General features: G+C 48.6%; 1 protein-coding gene across 4 annotated transcripts in view; it reads left to right on the forward strand.

The window, feature by feature from the left end:
* The first annotated feature begins 219 nt into the window (after positions 1-219).
* ZNF710 (zinc finger protein 710) overlaps positions 220-21,678 on the forward strand; it is an 81,509-nt gene continuing 60,050 nt past the window's right edge. The window contains exons 1-2 of one of the 4 annotated variants that reach the window (XM_030931194.1): positions 825-941; positions 2,730-2,811. The gene's annotated coding sequence lies outside the window, so the exon portion shown is untranslated. Of the gene's footprint in view, positions 942-1,758; positions 1,999-2,729; positions 2,812-21,678 lie in introns of those variants that run through there. The other 3 variants (XM_030931193.1, XM_030931192.1, XM_030931195.1) reach the window with 3 other exon arrangements.

The following is a 21,678-nucleotide window of genomic DNA, read 5'->3' on the forward strand; positions in this document are numbered from 1 at the left end:
CTGCCTACTTTAAAAATACATAAGTGAAGCACACACACCCAGCTTGCCACCTCTGGCTGGGGAGGGGGCGGGCTCGGCGGCCCTCGCTCGCACTTCGGAAGGAACCGGCGCCCAGGAGCCGCACCCGTGCCCCACACCCCCACCGGCTCTCCTCTCCAGAGGACGCCCCTGGCTTCCCTGGGGAGGGGGGCGGGGCGCAGGGCCCCCGGGCCCCCTTTGTACCGGACAGGGCCGGGCCCCCCATTTCCAAGCGAGGTTCTGCCTCTCCCCTCTCCCCCGCTTCAGTTAATCTTTGTTCCCCTTTTCTGCTGAGAGGAGAAAAAAAAAAAGAGAAAGAAAGAAAAGAAGGAAAAAAGGCGTGACTTGATTTTCAAACGAAACTCCCACAGCAAACAAAACCCTTTTAGAGAAATAAGAAAGGAGGAAGAAGGAAGAAAAGAGGGAAGAAAAAAACAGGAGAAAGAAAACCCTTCAGGCTTTCAATTCGAGTGGGAGAGTTGAACCGAAAGAAAGAGAAAGAAAGGAAGAAAAATCCTCTGCGGTAGAAAGAGAAAAGAAAACTTGGGCTGACAAGAGGGGGGTGTTGGGGGTGGAAGGAAGTGAGAAAACAAAAGAGAGATAAAAGGGCTGCTTTTCTGTTTCTCTCTTCCTCTGCGAGCTGGCTTAGGAGGAGCTGTTTTGCATCCCTTCACGTCAGCCCTGCCTCATTCCCTTCTTCCAGGGAGGGAGAGAGCGCGAGGGAGAGAGCGAGCGAGAGGAGGGGGGAGAGAGAGAGAAAGAGAGGAGCCGGAGGGAGGGCGGCAGGAGCAGGCGGCGGGCGCGCGTGGAGGCGGGCGGCGGGCGCACAGCAGCAGCCCGGGCGGTGGGCAGTCAGGAGCCCCCGGTCCGGCCCGGCCCGGCCCGCCGAGGGCCCCAGCGCAGGAGCCGCGCCCGGACCCAGGGTGAGTGTCCCGCGCGGCCCCCGGCCCCAGCCCCAGCCCCGCAGCCCCGGGCGGCCGGCCGGCTGGGGCGCGGGGGGCGCGGGGGTGGGTCGCTGCGGCCGCGGCCGACCCGCCCCCCGCCTCTCCCTGGGGACGGCCGCGCGCAGGCCCGCGCCGCGCTGCAAACATGTCGTCTTTTCCTTTCACTTCCACATTCCCTCATGCCGGAGAGCTGGAGGGAGAGAGGGAGAGCCGGGGAAAGAGGGAGAGATGGCGTCTGGGGGTGGGGGGGAGGGAGAGGAGGGGGAGGGGGAAGGGAGAGGGAGGGAGCGAGCAAAGAGGGCGAGAGGGAGGAGAGCGCGCGAATGAGAGAGAGAGGGAGAGAGAGAGAGAGAAGCAAAAATGAAAGGAAAGCGTCGCGGCGGCGGCGGCGCGGGAGGCCCGGGAGGCGACAGCGGCGGCGGCGCTCGGGCCCGCACGTGGGTGTCCCGGTGCTGGGTGCGCTCCCCCCCACACCCGGCCCGGGACTCAAAGTTTCACCCCCTCGCCGCCCCGCCCCTACGGCTGCCCACAAACTTTATTCTCGGAGCGGGTGGGGTTGCTGCGCGTCCCAGCCGGCCGGGGGTGGGGGAAAGCTGAGCGCGCCGCTGGGGAGGCTGGGGGCGTCCCCGAGGGGCCACCGGCCGCCGCAAGCTGGGCGCCGCGGGACCCCCGCCTGGATGGCGTCGGGGCGCCGCGGGCCGGGGACTCAGGACCAGCGCTCGCTGGCTGGGGGCGTGGGGGTGGGGGGTGGGGGTGGGGGTGGCGGGCGGGGTCCCCACCGCCCGTCTTGAGCCTCCCGCGGCTCAGCCCCCCCTTCCTCCTCGTCGCCTTCTCTCCGTCTTCTCGCGGTCATTTTCCTAATTGGATGGAGCTGTGGGGCGTGATCACCGGCGTCAGATCGGGGCCCTCAGGCTACCAGGTGGGCGCGCGGGCTCGGGGACCGACGGGGCAGCCCCAGTCTCCCCACACTAGGCGCGCAGATCCCGCAGATCCGGCCCTTGGGCCACCGCCCCCTTCACCGCGGACTTGCTAACTAGTGCGTATCGGGTTTTTTTCCAACTTGCCTTTTAAGATGACTTTTATGGGCGCTGCAACTGCTTCCCTCCAGTCTGAGCTGTAGTTTGGAAAGATTTAAGAGGCCAGGGAGGTGCTTGTGTGGATTTTAACTAACCCGAAAGGGTCATTCATGTATCTCTAGGCTTTGCGAGACGGTTAGGGCAAGTCGTAGCAGTATCTTGGGTGCCTTTTCTTTTTTCTTTTTTTCTTTCTTTCTTTCTTTCTTTTTTTTTTTTTTTTTTTTTTCTTGCTCTGTCGCCCAGGCTGGAGTGCAGTGGCACTGCAACCTCCGCTTCCCGGGTTCAAGCGATTCTCCTGCCTCAACCTCCCCAGTAGCTGGGACTACAGGCGCACGCCACCACGCCCGTTTAATTTTTGTATTTTTAGGAGAGATGGGGTTTCACCATATTGGCCAGGCTGGTCTCAAACTCCTGACCTCGTGATCCGCCCGCTCTGGCCTCCCAAAGTGCTGGGATCACAGGGACACCTCGAGGTGCTCATCCTACCGGGTCTGAAGGGAGCCTGCTGGGCAATCCAGTGAGGGAGCAACGTCACGGCCCACCCTTGAGCTGCAGACCGAGTGCCCACCTGCAAAGGGCACCCTGAGCACCTTTCTTGCTGTGCAAAATGGGAACTCCCGGCCGGTATCGACTTGCAGGGTACATAACTAGTCCCTGTGGGTGCCTGGGAAATTCACAAAACTCTCCACAGGTGTGCGGAGAAGGACTTTGTGCTCTTGGGGGTCACTCAGCCAGCTTTGAAGCTGCCCTCTCAGTCCTGCATTTGTACACGTGTAAGTAAAACCAAAGTTCATTTTTGCCAAGTAGAGTACTGGGGGTCTGTGTCCCTATTGCGTCTTCTTCAGGGGGCCTAGAGAACCAATGGGGCCACATGGAAGAAGGGAAGAAGAAAACTGTTCTTAACTCATTAGATAAGAGAGAATGTATTCCTAATGTGATCAAAGCCGATGGAGCTATCTGGTTTTGACTTCAGAAACCTAGAGTGGCCATTCCTTTCTCGTTTGTTTTAAAGAGAATGTTATTTTCTATACTTTCTCGGTGGTTTTATCAGCTGACCCTCAGGACTGGGTAATTCCATGCCGGATACGTGCCAGTCTCGGAGCAGAGCCTCTGATTGGTCATCTGTAGCTCCAGAGAGGTGCCCATCTGGTGCCCCAGTGATCTTCTGGAGCTGGCTTTCCTGCATGAGTGCCGTGGGGATAGAGCTGCTTTCTTTTGGGTAGGGGGAATTGGATGTTTGGGTCACATTTTCTTTCTCTAGCCTGGCCTGGTTGCCTGTGTCTAGGTGGAGGGGGCTGCAGGGAGTTGGGGACCCAGGCTCACTTGCTTGTCTTCTCCTCAGAGCTGATACCTGGGTGAGTCTTCAGCCCACGGTGTGTGGTCAGCGGGTCATTTTTTCAGGGCTTGGGTCATTTCCATTCCAACCAGGCATTTCCTACCAGGGAGACTTATTTTAGGCTCACTGTCTAGAGACAGGGAGACAGACAAGGTCTGGAATGGTTTTTGAGTTGGAGGAAGGGAGACTAATGGGACCACCAGAGATTTTGCACTTCTATTTTAGGTTTGCCTTGTGGCCCAGAGATATTTCTAGCAGAGTTGTGTTTGGAAAGAGGCACAACTTCTTTCTAGAAGGGAGTAAATAAATAAATAAAAGGAGGAGTCCAGCGCATCTTGGAGGAGACAGGTGAAGGCTCCCTGGCCCCACCAGTGCTAATGCTTGGCACAGGCTCATCATCTGGCTTGCTGACCCGTCCCATACCCCCATTCCTCAGGCCTAGCCAGGGCCTAGCCCAGGGCAGGACTCATTGTGTTGAAATAAGGGATCTGTGAATGTGCTGGGTCTGGTGTTAACGGTGGTTGATCCCAGCCCTTTGACTTCAAAGCTGGAAGAAGACCTTAGAGATTGTATGAAAGCAACTGAGGCAGGAAGAAAGCTCTGTACCCAGGATTACACAGTAAGTGGCAGAGCCAGCACTCAAACCTGAGCTTTCAGAACCTGTTCCCAGTGCTGTTTCTACAAGGCCACTGTCTCTGCTACTGCTGGGGATCCCGAATCAAGCTCACTTCAAAGAATGTATCTATGACAGCATGAAACCGTGGGCTCGTGCTGCACACATGAGACGCAAATGGAGCGCCTAATTTTCCAGATGTGTTACACAAACTATGCTGGAGGATGTGACTGGCCAGTGAGACAACTAGGGGGAACTGGGTGATTCAGGCTGTTTCAACACTGACTTCTTCAAAGTCCAACAATCAGAGAAGCAGTTTAGTCATTGGGATTTTCTCACATCACACCATTTTTTGATCTGGAATGCTTTCTTCGTACTTTGACTTGTATGTGATTTATTTAGGATTGGTTAGGAGAGAAGAGAAGGAATGTAAGGACCCAAGACCTGAACTGATATCTGTCTGTGGGTTAAATGTACTACAACGTTCGTGAGGGTAGACGTCTTTGCTTTGTTCATTGCTGAGTCCCTGTGCCTAGAATAGGGTCTCATCCATAGTGGGCCCTCAGTAGATACTTGCTGAATGAATGTACTGGACATTAGGAAAGGATTTACCTCCCAGAAGGAACCCATGAATGACACAGGCAGGGACAGGGAGGTGATTGATGGGAGCTGCAGAGTTGTGCTGTGAGTCATTGCTTCAAACAAGCTCTAGACAGGTGAGGCAGGAGGGGGCTGGGAAGAGAGGATCCTGAATGAGGTGGAGCCCCTGGGTGGAGACTTGTGCAAAACAATAGGTTTTTTTAGACTTTTTTTTTTTTTTTTTTTTGGAACGGAGTCTCGCTCTTTCACCAGGCTGGAGTGCAGTGATGCAATCTCGGCTCACTGCAACCTTCACCGCCTGGGTTCAAGTGATTCTCCTGCCTCGGCCTCCTGAGTAGCTGGGACTACAGGCGTGCACCACTACACCCAGCTAATTTTTGTATTTTTAGTAGAGATGGGGTTTCACCATGTTGGCCGGGATGGTCTCGATCTCTTGACCTCGTGATCCGCCCGCCTGGGCCTCCCAAAGTGCTGGGATTACAGGCGTGAGCCACTGTGCCCAGCCTAAAACAATAGGGTTTGAATTGGACTCAAGATATAGAGAGAATAATAATAATCATGTGTCTTAGGCCAGAATTATGCTACGTGCTTTGTGTATTTGTCTCTGTTAGTCCTTGCAGGTGCTGGCTCTTGCATTCTTATTCTCATTTGGCAGAGGAGTTAAATAACTTGTCCAAGGGCACAGAGCTGGTATCTAAATCTAGGCTGTCTAACTTCAAACTTTGCCTCCCAGGAACAACAATGTGGTCATATATCTCTGCCCATGCCAAAGAGTTGGGCGTTCAGCACTTTGGGGTTCCTTGAAAGGACAGCAGCAGAAAAACTAAAGAAATTGTGGGTCTGCAGCAGAGGGAGGCTGGTCAGGGAGTGTGCCTGAAGAGGGTTCACCCAGTGAGGCCTATAAGGGAATGCTTATTTTAGGGGCCTAACTGTTCCTCAAGCAGAGTGGCTATTGTGAGATCAGGGCTATTTTGCACTTGATAAAGATGTAGGAGATCTTTTTATGGGCAAAGATTGCTTTTCAGCTTAAAGTTTAGTTGTCATATATTTGAAACTAGTGGGAATTTTAAAGCTAAGAAATGTCCTTGTTGGCCTTGATACCACCAGAGGCTGTTTCCCACATGTGTAAATGTTACCTGCCTACTCCAGGATGCTGGCCCAGCCTGTTCCAGACCACAGCAGCTCCTCGTTCATTGGCAGTCTGTGATGTGCTAGACACTGTGCAGGTCCTGTCCTTGTGAAGCTTTCAGTCTCCCTGGGAGGCAGGCATTAAACTAATAATTACACAAATACTCTTTAATTACAGTTGTTATAAATGCTTCACAGGAAAAAGTACGGAGGCATAGAAGCCAGTAATCATGGAGAGGGGGAAGGGAAGCTTTCCTGAAGAAAGGGCATTTAAATAGCCACCTGCAGTGTGGATGAAGAGGCTTTAACCAGGGTGGTACAGTTCATTAACCTTGATGTGAACCTTGCGACTCCATATGTGGTCCATGGACCAGCATCAGCATTACCTGGTAGTGAGTTAGAAATGCAGAGCCCCCGGCTTCTCAGCAAACCTACTGGATCTGCATTTCAATTCACATGCATGGTAATGTCTGTAAAACACTGATGGACTCAAAAGTACTGAAATGAGAGGTTCTCAGCTTCGCTGGGAGCTCATTGGGTGACCCAGGGAAAGTCACCCGGGGTGACTTCTTTGATCTTTGGCTTTTTCCAGTTTGTGCTGTCTCCCTGCTTGTTGAGGGTGACCCACCCCTGTATTGCTGTTGGCGGAGACCCTGCAGACACTAGTCCATGCTCTGGTCTGACTTCTGTAAGCACTGAAGATGGGCTGAACCATCAGAGCTTTTGATAAGGATCAGAATAATTCCCTAAAAGTGTGTGGAGCTGCGCACAGGGATTGTCTTAAGGTGACCCTGGGAGGATTTGGCCTGAAGCAAGAGAAAAACTGGCAAGGGTCAAAAGGGCTTTGGGGAAGAAAGGTGTAATGTTTCTGCCAAAAGCGAACCTAAAACGGGGAGAGAGAGGCACCTGCTCAATAGTTCCATGCATGGGAACATAATACTTTTAAGAATTGCCTCAGAGTTTTATCCCTGAGACTGTCACATTACTGTAGAGAAGACCAGAGGGTTGAAATCGGGGGTCCTGGACTCTTGCAGTGTGTGGGTGGGCTTCGAGGGTCAGGGATACTTGAAACTGTGCAGAAGGTTACATGTGTGCGCTTTTCTGGGAAGAGGACCCATAGCTTTCACTGGCCAGCTCTAAGAATTAGTCGAATGTCTTACTTGACTATCCTCACCCAGCTCTTTTGTTATACAGCACATACTATATGCCAGGCATAATTGTAAGCACTCTACACATACTGTTAGCTCATTTAGGTTGAATACCTTTCTGGAGGTCACAGATCTAGTAAGCCTCAGAGCTAGGGTTAGAACCCAGGCTCTGGGGTCCCAGAGTCGCTGGTTGCAAAGCCTACCCTGGTAACAGGGCAAGCAGGACTAGGGGTGAGCTCTTTTTGGTAGCACAGATGAACAGGCTCACCCCCACCCCCACTTTACAAGTAAGCGTCTCCCCAGTTGTTCATGTAAAACAGAAAGGATTTTCCCAAGGAAGCACGTTGTGAATAGCTCCAGGTTGCCAGGCTAGCCCATGAAAGCCTGTATCACTATTGAGCCCAACTCATGCTTGTTTGCAAAGAAAGTAATTAGAAAATAAAACTGCTGCTGCACTAAAGGCTAAATTAAAAATTCTAGAATTGGAAAGAAGGCACTTGAAGAATTGCACCCTTAAATTAGGGAGGTAAGGTGGCAACAGGAAATTGGGGTTGATTCTGAAAGGGAGGGATTAAAGGATGTTACAGCCAAAGCACAGCCAAATATATGTCGAATCAGCAGCTTCAAAAGGTAAAATAACTGTTTTTTATTACCTGCTAATTAATGTGTATAGTTCACAGACCTGACCCTTCCCCCATCCCTAGTGCCTACCCCAAGTACACAGGCCTTTTTTCTTTTCTGTCATTCATTTTTTATTATTTGAATTTTTATCCAGTATGTGTTATCTTTATTTTATATATAATATATATGTGTGTGTGTGTATATATATATATATGTAAGTGAAGTAAAAGAACTATTAGAAGTGGGTTGGAGGCCAGACACAGTGGCTCATGCTTATAATCACAGGACTTTGGGAGGCCCAGGCTGGAGGATTGCTTGAGCCCAGGAGTTTGAGAACAGCCTGGGCAACATAGTGAGATCCTGTCTCTACAAAAAAATTTTAAAAATCAGCCAGTGGCATGTAGCTGTAGTCCCAGCCACTTGGGAGACTAAGGTGGGAGGATCGCTTGAGCCCGGGAGGTTGAGGCTGCAGTGAACTGTGATGGCATCAGTGTACTCCAGCCTGAAAACCCTGTCTCAAAAAAAAAAAAAAAAACAGTGAGTTGGTCTCTTTTGCAATCACCATTGTAAAGGAGTTTCTGATATTAACTACATATGCTCTATTGTGTGTTTATTTCTGGGAGAACTAAGAAAACTGTTGGAAATGTGAGGATTTTTAGTGTAGTGGGAAGCTGAGAATAAGTGTATCACATTGCGACCCAACTATTTTCCCTTTCTTCTTTCCCTGCCCCCAACATGTTATGTATATGGAATCGAAATGAAGTTAGAGTGGTCACTACAGAAAGCAGGAATGTCTACCCTTCACATTTAAATAGGAAACTATAACTTTTGTGATAACTCTTGGTTATGTGTGGTTTCGTCTTCTGGATGGTACCTGGAATGACATCCTGGGCCCCATCCCATTCTGGGTGGGACAGCAAGGATGCGGGCTTCCAGACTGGGAAGGCTGTCCTGCATGTGTTTGGTAAAAGACAGTGGCTAAACTTGGGGCACATCAGAATGTCCTCACAAGGACCAAGTCCAAGCTGGCCCCTTGAGAAGCATCAGGTACCCTTTGGAAGCTGGTAGTGCTGGTCAGTTTAATCTCACTCTGTGATGTCTGATCCTCGGGCCCTGGGCTCACAAGCCATCGCTTCCCATCATGGCTCCATTCTCTAGCTGCAAATCACAAGATCATTTGTAGACTTGCCAGTACCCAGAAGCAGGTCACCTCTGAAATTCAGAACTCTTCCTGTCTTCCCACTACACAGCACTCCTTGAAGCAGCCCTGCCCATCCCTTCCCCAACCTGGGAAATCTGTGCCCACTTCCCTGGTCCATTCCCCATGTGCCCACCATCAACCCCACTGCTTGTTCCTCTGTGTCCTGCACTGGCTTGCTCCCTAGGTCTGGGCACCCCACATCCTCCTATGCCTTAATTCTCCACCTACAGCTACAGTCAAACACCTCTCTCCCCGTCCCCAACCCCAACCTGTGTCACTTCTCTTTACCTTAGGATTTCACGAAGAGTCCACTCCGTCCCCACTTCCTCTCTCCCCCTCTCCTCCTTGCCAGCTCAACAACAGTGGAGCATTTCACCCCAGCCCACTCTCACTCCAGCTGGCTCTCCTAGAGGTCCCTGGCCACCTAATCATGCCCGGTGGCCCATCTTGTGAATTCCTTTTACCTGACTGCCTGGTGGCCCATCTTGTGACTTCCTCTTACCTGACTTCTCCATAGCAGTTACTATCATGAACAGTCTTCTCCACCTTGGGTCTGGCTCATCACTCTGGGTCCTTTTCCTGTCTCTCATCTGCTTTTTGTGCCATTCTTTCCTCTTGCCATGCTTTGGTGACTTGGTCATGGTTCATTGCTATTTACTTACCTACTACGACTGTGGTTTCAGCCTGTATAGGCCTCTTGGCCATGATCCCTGTCCTCATGTCTCCCATAGACAGCCTAGGGCTGGATTTCCTTTTGTTTTTAATCTAGTCTGATATCTATGCTCTTTAACCAGAGAGTTCAAGCCATTTGCATTTGTTATGGTTTTGGAAATAGATGGATTTCTTTTCTTCTTCTTCTTGTTCTTTTTTTTTTTTTTTTTTTTTTTTTGAGACAGGGTCTCACTCTTGTCACCCAGGCTGAAGTGCAGTGGCAGATCTCAGCTCACTGCAACCTCCGTCTCCCATGCTCAAGTGATCCACCTCAGCTTCCCAAGTAACTGGGACCACAGGCATGCACCACCACAGCTGGCTAATTTTTATGGGTTTTTTTTTTGTTGTTTTTTTTGTAGAGATGGGGTTTTTCCATGTTGCCCAGGCTGGTCTTGAACCCTGAGCTCAGGCTATCCACCTGCCTCAGCCTACCAAAGTGCTGGGATTACAGTGTGAGCCACTGCACCTGGCCAAAACAGGATGCAGATTCCTTTCTACCATCGTGTTTGGTGTTTTCTGTGTGTGCTTTTCCTGATTCTTCTGTTCATTATTTCGAATTGATAGAAAGTTTTTTTTTCTTTCCTTCACTCCATTTTTTCTCTACTGCTTTGAAACTTATATACTATTTTTTAAAATTTTTTATTTTTAGAGGCAGGATCTTGCTCTGTCATCCAGATGGGAGTGTAGTGGCAGGATCATAGCTGACTGTAACCTTGATTTCCTGGGCTCAAGTAATTCTCCCACCTCAGCCTCCTGAGTAGTTGGTCTTGAATTTGAACTTATGTTCTTGAACTTCTGTTTTTTATTATTTTTTGTTTCATTTTGTTTTGTTTTGTTTTGAGATGGAGTCTTACTCTGTTGCCCAGGCTCGAGTGCAGTGGTACAATCTCGGTTCACTGCAACCTGTGCCTCCTGAGTTCAAGTGATTCTCCTGCCTCGGCCTCCCGAATAGCTGCAATTACAGGCGTGTGCCACCATGCCTGGATAATCTTTGTATTTTAGTAGAGACAGGGTTTCACCATGTTGCCCAGGCTGGTCTTGAACTCCTGACCTCACGTGATCCACCTGCCTCGTCCGCCCAAAGTGCTGGGATTACAGGTGTGAGCCACTGCGCCCGGCCTAGCCTCCTGAGTAGTTAGGACTACAGGCACGGAATCACCACTCCTGGCTGTTTTATTTTTTAGAGGCAGGGTCTGGCTATGTTGCCCAGGCTGGTCTTGAACGCCTGGCTTCAAGCCATGCTCCTGCCTTGGCCTCCCAAAGTGTTGGAATTACAGGTGTGAGCCACCGTGCCCGGCCTGAAACACAGACTGCGTAATGTTCAGTTGGTGTCTGTATGTTTTTTTCAAACAATGTAAAGACCTTAGAATGCTTTATATAAAGTCACCACTGTCCCTCCCCACATTCCATTGTCATACAGTAGTTTATGTTTCTGTCTTTAATCCCATAAATTGGACTCTAATTTTAATGTTGTATACACTTAATCCTTTGTTTTTATTTTTCACATATTTACCTTTTACTCACATTTTTCCTTTCATCTCAGGTCTTCTTTCTGGGATCAGAACATCATGTGGCAAAGGTCTTTTAGTCATAAGCTTTCAGTTTCTGTTTGGCTGAAATATTATTTCATCCTTATTCTTTTTTTTTTTCTTCTTCATCTTTTTTTAGTCTAGAATATATATAATAATGGCTTTATCCTTACTCTTAAAAGATAGTTTTGCTGGGTATAAAACATTAGACTGACCATTATTTTCTCAGTATTTACGGGCATCATTCCACTGTCTTTAGACTTTCATTGTTGATATTAAGGAGCTGGGGGCCAGGCGTGGTGGCTCACGCCTGTAACCCTAGCACTTTGGGAGGCCAAGTCAGGCGGATCATGAGGTCAAGAGTTAGACACCATCCTGGCCAACATGGTGAAACCCTGTTTCTACTAAAAATACAAAAATTAGCTGAGTGTGGTGGCGTGTGCCTGTAGTCCTAGCTACTCAGGAGGCTAAGGCAGGAGAATTGCTTGAACCTGGGAGGTGGAGGCAAGATGGCGCCACTGCACTCCAGCCTGGCACCAGAGGGAGACTCCATCTCAAAGAAAAAAAAAAAAAAAAGAAAGTTGGTAGCCCAATTATTGTTCCCTTAGGTAAATTCTTCTCTGAAGTTGTGTATTTGTATGCTTATGTTTTGTACTGTGCAATTCACTGTAATGTACTGAGGAGTGGATTTTATTTTATTTGGCTAAAGATTCACTGGGCTTCCTGAAAGCAAAGATTGGTGGCTATCATCTGTTCTTTTTTTTGTTTGTTTGAGACAAAGTCTTGCTCCGTCACCCAGGCTGGAGTGCAGTTACACAATCTCGGCTCACTGCAACCTCTGCCTCCCGGGTTCAAGTGATTCTCCTGGCTCAGCCTCCTGAGGAACTGGGATTACAGGTGCCTACCACCATGCCTGGCTAAGTTTTGTATTTTTGGTAGAGACAGGGTTTCACCATGTTGGCCAGGCTGGTCTTGGACTTCTGACCTCATGTGATCTGCCCACCTTGGCCTCTCAAAGTGCTGGGATTACAGGTGTAACCACTGTGCCTGGCCAGGTGTTGTGTGATTTTTGATTGCAAGCTTATGTTTGCTAGGATTCTATCTGTGAGAATTCTTTGAGGTATAGGATGAGTGTACCTTCTTCCAGGGAGGATGTGTGTTTCCTTCTGCTACGTACCTGAAGGCCCTACAGATGGATTCATTTCTCTATAATTCTTAGCTTGCAGTTTTGACAACTAGAACCTAAACCCACATAAGAGCCTGCCAATGACCACAGATTCTCAGAGGAACCTTTTTTTTTTTAAACCCCACCCACAGCTAACACTAAGATTACTTCCTTCCTGAATATATATCACCAGACGCTCCCCTTTGTCCCATTGTCACTTTATTGCCAAATGCCTTCTCTCAATTTTTGGTCAAAGTCCTAATCATTTCAGGCCCAATTAAAAACTCAGTATCTCCTGAGCCTTCCCCACACCATATGTTGCAAAATTATCTTTCCACATTCACAGGCCACTGTTGCATTACCTATTAGTCTGTGAGTATACGCGTTCGGACCCCATGCTGGATTCTGAGCTTTTTGAAAACACAGAGCTATATCATTTATTTCTGGAGCCCCAGTCCCTGGCTCACTGTTGCACAGAGTAGTTGTTCCATAGATATTTATTAATCACATCGAATTTATGGCAAAACCAGTACTTCTCTTCTTTTTGAATAGTAATAATAAAAAAAAAATCACAAGCACTAACCTGCCCCCTGGTCTTAGACAAAGCCAGTTCACCTCTTTGGATCTCAGTATCCTTAGCTGTAAAATGAAAGGATGCTCTGAGGTCTCTACTTGTTCTAAGACACTGAGATCCAGTGCAGCTGTGTGGCTGTCAGTCACAATACCATGGATCAACTCTTGACTCACAAATTGAATGAAGGGATGGGAGGGCTGTGGTGAGAAAGGGTGTAATTCTGAGGTAACTGGGCATGAGTTGGAAGAGAGGAAGAAGAAGGGACTTCAAGATGGGTTAATATAAAATAAAGATGGCAGAACCAGGCATGATGGTGTGTCCCTGTAATCCCAGCTACACTACAGGCTGAGATGGGAGGATCAGTTGTACCCGGGAGTTTGAATCCAGTCTGGGAAACATAGTGAGATCCTATCTCTTAAAAAAAAATGGCATTTAAGAAATTATGACTTGATTTAACTAGGTGGCTATCTAAAAAATTAACGCATTAAAGCAATATAAATTTCAGTTGGGTTATAGATGCTAAATATTTTTTTAAATGAACTTGGAGAAAGTACTTTCTAAGAATGACTTAAAACCCGGAAGTCATAAGAGAAAAAATTAATACATTTGACCCTATGCGTGTAGAGAATTTCTTCATGGCAGAATCCATCATAAAATCAAAGGAGTCTCCCAGTTCTCAAAATTGGGAAAACATTTTTGCAACATATATCATAGAGCTCATTTCCTTAATATCTAAAGAGTTCCTACAAATCAGTAAGAAAAAGACCATCAACCGAATTTTTAAAGCAGGCTAAAAACACGGACAGTTCACAGAAAAGGTTCTGAACCATATGAGAATGTGTTGAGCCCACTAGCAATAAGAGAAACACAAGTTTTCTGTGGAGATGTGACGGTGGGGAACAGATACTCGCATAGTTTTTGATAGAAGTGTAGATCAGTACAACTTTTACATGAGCAATTCCACTTTTGGAAATTTCTCTTTACAGATAAATTGTACAAGTGTGAAATGATGCATTTTTTTCAAGGTAGTTAATTGCATCATTGCTTGTAAAAGGAAAAGAGAAAGGAAACAACCAGAATGTCCATCACTAGAGAACTGGTAAATAAATTATCCTGCCACCATACAATGCAATTCTTTATTATTATTATTATTATTATTTATTTTTTTGTTTTGAGATGGGGTCTTGCTCTGTCATCCAGGCTGGAGTGCAGTGGCGCAGTCACAGCCCACTGCAGCCTCAACCTCCCAGGCTTAAGCGAACCTCCCACCTCAGCTTCCCAAGTAGCTGGGAACACAGGTGCATGCCACTACACCCAGCTAATTTTTAAATTTTTTGTAGAGATGAGGTCTCACTGTATTGCCCAGGGTAGTCTCAAACTCCTAGACTCAAACAGTCCTCCCCCTTCAGCCTCCCAAAGTGTTAGGATTACAGGCGTTAGTCACTGGGCCCAATGCCATACGATGCAATTCTGTGCAGTTGTAAAGAATGGACTCGCCCTATGTACCAATGTACACTATGTACCAACTAAGACATTTTAAGTGAGAAAGTGAGGGATAGAATGCCTGGTTATGCAGTAGCTCTGCAAAGATAACTCGGAGGCTGGTAACAGTGGTTTCCCACAGTGGGGGCAAACTTTTTACTGTGTATCTTCTTCTGTATTTTGAATCTTGTACCTTGTGCACATACTACCTAATAATTTTTTTTTAAAGAAGGAAAAAAGGATGAGTAGAAAGAGAGGAGGGTAGGCTGAGGGGGAGAAGAAGGCTTTCACCTTTGCTCTGCGTTTTCACATAGACGATTTCAGTTTATACTCTCCAGAAACTGGTGCAAGGTTATCGTTTTTAGACCAAGAAACTGAAGCTCAGAAGTCTGAAATGACTTGCCCAAGTTCATGGAGAGAGTTAGCTTTGGAACCTGGCATGGAATTCAGTCCTGACTCCAGAGCCATTGGGCTCCTCTCTGTCAGTTTTCTTTTCTTGCTCTCTTCTTATATTTATTTTACTTTTTTGAGACAGAGTCTTACTCTGTCACCCACGCTAGAGTGCAGTGGTACGATCATAGCTCACTGCAGCCTCAAACTCCTGGGCTCAAGTGATCATCCTGCCTTGGCCTCCCAAATAGCTGGGACTACAGGCATGTACCACCATGCCTGGCTCATTTTTAAATTTGTTGTAGAGCTGGGGTCTGTGCTGGTCTGAAACTAATGACCTCAGTGATTCTTCCACCTTGGCTTCCCAAAGTGCTGGGATTATAGGCGTGAGCCATTGTGCCTGGCCTCTTCTTTTTTTTAACCAACATTTCACTGGTCAAGGACAAATGGCCATACACCATGGCCTAGACCCATCTCTGCAAAGGGAGTGACTGTAAAGAAACTTCCACTCCCGCCTCTGCAGCTAGCTTGTGCCTATGAGCCAAAAGCTCAGGCAGTAGATGGTGAAGGCAAGCCCAGAGCCCAGCCAGCCACATCAGACACATCGAGGAGGATTAGGGATGGGCTCTGCAGTCCTGCCTTTGAAGTTCCCAGCTTTTATCAGAATGTCTGAACCTTAGTGTTATGTCAAGGGAGCTTTTATTTCTGTCTATAAACTGGCCTCAGGTAGGTGCCAGCTGTTGCCAGGTGCCAAGGGAGCATTTCCTGGCTCCCTAAGCTGGTGCCTTCACTTTGTTTTATGGCAGGGAACTTTTTAGGGGTAAAGGCATTGGTACTTGGAAGATTCTGGGAGAATAACTTTTAAAAAATATTTTTCTATTCAGAAGTGCCATTGGATGGCATCTCTTTAATTAAAGGGACGGAGAGGTGCATTTTTATTATTTGTTTCCCAGAACTACCTGTGCTGTTTTTCAAAGTAGGGTGTTGACTGCTTCCTCCTTGCTGATGAGAAATGCTGTATGGAGAACAAAGCTGAAAGTGTTGGCCATATATAATACGAGGCTGTAATTTATAGGCTATAGCTTCACCAGGGGAAGAATTTGATGTCTTTAAGAGATACAAAATCATCTAGCTCCAGCTGTCCTTGTGTGTGGTGCCACATTTATTTTCTAACTTGGAGTCATCATTCTTTTAAGAAAGAGGCAGGGTTCTTTTGGGCTGAGGAATGCTCTCGGGAGTAGGAAGTTTTCAGGATCTGCGGGCCTGAGCTGGCATGTCCAACATCCTGTCACTATACTGCTTGGCATCTTACAAGGGATGCATCCTAATGACCCACCCTGTCCACTTTTGTTTGGTTGCTTGTTGAAGGTAGGAGTGTCTTGAACAGCATGGTGCTGTTCCCCTGTAAAGTTTATACCCATCAGTGCCCAGTTGTTTGCAGAATTCGAGAATGGATGGGAAGCACCCAGGAAACGGTTCCCAAATGGATGCATTTTGATATTTGAAGTAGACTTTAAAGCTTTTGGCTTTTGATCATAAAGGGACCGGAAACATTGAGACACCTTACCACTGCTCCTCAGGTTTTCCGGGTGCTTGAATAATTAGGGCCATGCCCTCTGGAATCTCCTTCCTTGGGCTCCAGGGCATCTGTCTTAGCAAAGGCTAGCTTCTCACTCACAGTGCGCTGTGAGTGCTCTGGACGTCCTCCCCAGCATTCTGTTCCATCATCATCTTGTGTTCTGTCTCACTATCCAGAAAAACTTCTGTGTAACATCAGCTGTGTTCTTTCGCTTCAATTACAGAGCTTGTTGGAATTTCTCTTCCAAATCCCTGTTTTGGGGTTTTGGGGCTTTTTTTTTTTTTTTTTTTTTTGAAATGGAGTCTTGCTCTGTCGCCCAGATTGGAGGACAGTGGCGTGATCTCGACTCACTGCAACCTCTGCCTCCCGGGTTCAAGCGGTTCTCCTGCCTCAGCCTCCCGAATAGCAGGGATCACAGGTGTGTGCCACCACACCCAGCTCCTTTTTGTATTTTTTTTTTTTTTTTTGAGGCGGAGTCTCGCTCTGTCACCCGGACTGGAGTGCAGTGGCCAGATCTCAGCTCACTGCAAGCTCCGCCTCCCGGGTTTACGCCATTCTCCTGCCTCAGCCTCCCGAGTAGCTGGGACTACAGGCGCACGCCACCTCGCCCAGCTAGTTTTTGTATTTTTAGTAGAGACGGGGTTTCACCGTGTTAGCCAGGATGGTCTCGATCTCCTGACCTCGTGATCCGCCCGTCTCGGCCTCCCAAAGTGCTGGGATTACAGGCTTGAGCCACCGCGCCCGGCCTCCTTTTTGTATTTTTAGTAGAACCAGGGTTTCACCATGTTGGCAGGCTGGTCTTGAACTCCTGACCTCAGGAGTGCTGAGATTACAGGTATGAGCCACCGCAACCAGCTGGGGTTTTTCTACCTTGGTGGTAAAAATTAATTTCCTTTCGCCACCTAGATGAACAAATCTCAGGTTAGGAACTGGCCTTTTTTCCCCTTCTCTTTGAATTCACTGTCTAAAGAAACAGCCACTGCCCTTTCCCTAAACCAGGACGGAGGTCATGTCTGCTTTGCCTTTTTGCACCTTGGCCCCTGCCTGCCCCTTACCTCCCGGCTCCAGCTATAGTGACTGGAAGGGCCCGCACAGGAAAGCTGGGCCCTGGATATTCATGGATGTTGCTGGAGGATGTGTCTCCCTGCTGGTGGCTCTCACTCTTCCTGTGCTCAGTAGGGCCTTATGGAAGATTCTAATTCCCCTGTCTTGGAAACCACCTTGAAAATATTCTTAAATATTCTTAGGTGGATTTAAGATGTCTCTCTCTAGTGTTTTTTTGTTTGTTTGTTTGTTTTCAAATCCAGCTAAGATTTGAAAGCCCAAGGAATGAACAGTCTCTTGGATTTTGTATCTCTTCCTTTTGTTTTTTAGAAAATAGCTTTTATTGATTTCTTTTCTTGCTACAAAGAGGTTGATGATTATTGCAGAAAATTTAGGGACTCAAAGTAGGCAAAGAAGATAAAAACCACCTATAATTATTAATATTTTAGTATATTGTATAGCCCCCCCAGAATATTTTTCAGTTTAAAAAGATGAGATCATACTGTTTATACCATCTTATTACATTTTTCTTTTTTTTTTTTTGCTTTTACTTTACAACATGTGATTAAAATTTCCATCAGGTAAAGCAGCCTCCGTCAAGTCAGTTTAAAGGGTTGTATAGTTCTTTTTTTTTTTTTTTTTTTGAGGCGGAGTCTCGCTCTGTCGCCCGGACTGGAGTGCAGTGGCCGGATCTCAGCTCACTGCAAGCTCCGCCTCCCGGGTTTACGCCATTCTCCTGCCTCAGCCTCCGAGTAGCTGGGACTACAGGCGCCCGCCACCTCGCCCGGCTAGTTTTTTTTTGTATTTTTAGTAGAGACGGGGTTTCACTGTGTTAGCCAGGATGGTCTCGATCTCCTGACCTCGTGATCCGCCCGTCTCGGCCTCCCAAAGTGCTGGGATTACAGGCTTGAGCCACCGCGCCCGGCCTGTATAGTTCTTTTGAACAGATGGACTATCATTTATTTAAGCAATCTCCTACATGTAGCTTGTTTCCTCTGTTTCTGTCTTGTAAAGAATGCCGTGGTGAACATCCTTGGGTATATTTGCCCAGAAACTTGATTATTTCCTTGGGATACATCTCCAGAAGAGAATCACTGGGCCAAGGCTGTTGATCTAGATGGGTAAATTGCCCCCTGCACGCATTGTATCATATTTGGATTCTGTTTAACCAAATACTAACTCCTATTCTTTTAAACATGGTTGTGAGTCTTTCAGACCTCTGTTTCCTAATGTTTCTCACAGGTCATACAAGTTGGCTGAGAGTAAATGGCAAGGAAGGGCCTGAGAGACTCTGGGCATAGCTGACCTAGGAAAGGGAGTCTATCATCCTGGCCCCTCGCTTTACCATGGGAGTGCAAGGGCTGGGCCCCGAGACCCTGTCTTGCCTCCCGTGACCCCAGGAAGCTGCAGGCCTGTGGTTCCCCAGGGAAATCTTCTCTGGTGCCAGCCGTTAGGGTGCCCAGGGCAGAGAGCTGGCTTTGAGGATTCCAGAGTCTATCAGAGAACTTAGGCTGGTCTTTCTTCCAAGACAATGCTCCTAAACAAACATCCTGCCCTAATCCAGAGACTAGGTTGGTGCTTATGCGGGGGCGGTAACTGGGGGAGCTGAGGATTTCCTGTGCAGGCCTCAGACTCTGGCCCAGGAGTCCAGGCCAAGGAAGTGCCTCTGCCCAGACTTTCAGCCCCTTGAAGCCCAGTTCTTCGTCATCACTTGGTGGGGGGAACAGAGGGAAGTTTGATGGAATTACTGAGGAAGTAGCATTTACGTGGTCTAAATCGGACCTTCCTGTTCCCACTCCTGACCAGCTCTTCCTCCTTTTCCGCTCTCTTCCTCCTGCGTGACAGCGCATTCTTCATGGCGCCCCTGGGGCCCTTCCTGTCTGCTGAGCTGCTTTCTTCCCTTTTCTCTCCTGCTGGGACCTAGACTGGTGCCCACCTTCAGGACTGGGCACATCCAGGCACCTCACTGCCCCTTCCCTCCTCCAGCTCTGCTCCCAACCCCCCTGCACCCTTCCATCCAGGCAGGGCTGTCCCAGCTGAGGCCCCAGCCCAGCCCACCCTTTTTTCTCAGTTCTGCCAAGAAGGCCATGGGGGCTGGTGGAGGCCCGAGCTGCCTCCCCACTGGGAGACACAGCATGCCAGCTGCTGCCCGGATGGGTTACAAAAAACAAAAACACAAACTCCAGCCCCTTGAGATGAGGGACGTTTCGGTTTCTGTGAACCTGACGACTCATGTGTGTTGGAAATGAGAGGCACAGGTTGGGAGAGGGAGGCTGCGTGTTTCCCCTGGGGTGGGCTTTGTTTAAATTTTAATATGCTCTTCCTTTTTCTCAAAGTGTCAGCAACGGCTCCCAGCTCCTTTGTCATTTTAGCCCCGTTATCTGTCTAGTGGATGAGATCTCTTATCTGCCCGGTCCTCCCATCCTCCCTGAATGGTGGGTTCCTCACCGCCTCCCCGCAACTTGTGACAGTGTTACAGATCCCGTTCTGCAACCTTAGATTCAGATGAAACTTGTCACTTTGCTTCTTTAGTTGACTAAGATTTGGGGAAAGCAGGACTCCATTTGTGATACTGTTGGACCCACCAAGAACACGAATAGTGGGCAACTTTGGTGTCCTGTGAGAGAGGGTGTGGCACCCCACCCTTAGCAGCCTGGGGGGCATCAGCTCCAAGGGTGAGGGTTTCAGCCCTGGGTTCCTTGCGATGGAGTCAAGTGTTTGCTCCAGTGTGTGTTCAGACTTCTGACCTGGCCCCGCCTCAGCCTTGGGGAGCTCTCTCAACTGTGTCCTTTGTTGGATGGAAATTGCATTAGACGCAGAAACACAGAGCTTCTCTTTTCCCCACAGGTAGGTGCAGATCTGAAAGATCCCCGCAGATGCGGCTTAGAGGCAAGGGGAGGACCTCATCCTTAAGTCACGGGGCTCAGGATTAGAGGACCCATGGCTTTCAGCCTCGGCTTGCCATCTCCTAGCCTTGATGACCCACAGCCTCCCCGAGCCTTGGTTTCACAGCCTGTGAAGTGGGTTCATGAGCCTGCTTTTCATAGTTATGCCGCGTATTTGTATATAACCCATGGTTATCACTATTACCTGCAGACCGTGGGGCTATGAAGTCAGGAGAAAGGCCTGCACCATCCTGAATCCTCTGTTCTCTGAAAAATCTCCCTTTGTCATCTCTTAACTTCATTCAATCAGCAAACATTTACCAACTGCCCACCCATGTGCTAAACTCTATCATATTAAGGTGAATGGCATGGTCTTTCTCCCCAATGAGCCCCCATTCCAGAAGGGGTACTAGATGTTGGATATAGACACAAAAGCACAGGAAGTTAGCTCTTCAAATGTGTTGGAGGGGTGGGGGCTGTAGGGAAGACTGCTTGGTGGATGTGGTGTCTAGCTGAGTCCTAGCAGACAAAGGAGGGATGGGGGACCAGGCGTGGTGGCTCACACCTGTAATCCCAGCACTTTGGGAGGCCTAGGTGAGCAGATCACCTGAAGTCAGAAGTTCAAGACTAGCCTGGTGAACATGGCAAAACCCTGTCTCTACTAAAAATACAAAAATTAGCTGGCCATTGTGGCGCATGCCTGTAAGTCCCAGCTACTTGGGAGGCTGAGGCAGGAGAATCGCTTGAACCAGGGAGGCGGAGGTTGCAGTGAGCCAAGATCGAGCCACTGTACTCCAGGCTCGGTGACAGAGCGAGACTGTGTCTCAAAAAACAAAACAAGGCCGGGCACAGTGGCTCATGCCTGTAATCCCAGTACTTTGGGAGGCCGAGGCGGGCGAATCACCAGGTCAGGAGTTCAAGACCAGCCTGACCAATATGGTGAAACCCCTTCTCTACTAAAAATAGAAAAATTAGCTGGACATGGTGGTGCGTGCCTGTAATCCCATCTACTCGGGAGGCTGAGGCAGGAGAATCACTTGAACCCGGGAGGCAGAGGTTGCAGTGAGCCGAGATTGCACCACTGCACTCCAGCCTGGGGGCAGAGTGAGACTCCGTCTCAAAAAAGACAAAACAAAACAAAAAGGAGGCATGTGGGACTCAAACATGCAAAGGCAGCAGGGGACACGTTTGAGGAGTCAGGGGGGGATTGTGGATGAGATGGCAGAAGATGAGGCTGCAGGTGCCCCAGTGAAGCATCTTGTTTTCCGGGAACGCTCACCGCCTGGGCATGGCTTAGGTAAGGGGTGGGAAGGAGGGTTGCATCATGTGGCCAGGGAAAAGAGCCACAGACATCCTTTCTCTATAAACCTGGCCCTTACCCCATCCCTACTCAGGTGGGGACCAACTGAGAATGTGTCAAAAGGCTCGGGCTTCATCCTGAAGCCTGGGAGGCCACCAGTGGGTTCTGAGCAAAGAAACAATATGGCGGATCACTCTGGCATAAGCTGGGAGACTTGGGGCTTGTGTTGTTAAATCCCTATGGGGAAATCCATTTGGAAATGTTGACCTGAGAGATGAGAAACCCCTTGAATACATATGGCACTTTTGCTTGAATTCCTTTTCATTTTGCCTAG

Source organism: Rhinopithecus roxellana, chromosome 5, assembly GCF_007565055.1.
Source record: "Rhinopithecus roxellana isolate Shanxi Qingling chromosome 5, ASM756505v1, whole genome shotgun sequence".
Lineage (NCBI taxonomy): Eukaryota > Metazoa > Chordata > Mammalia > Primates > Cercopithecidae > Rhinopithecus > Rhinopithecus roxellana.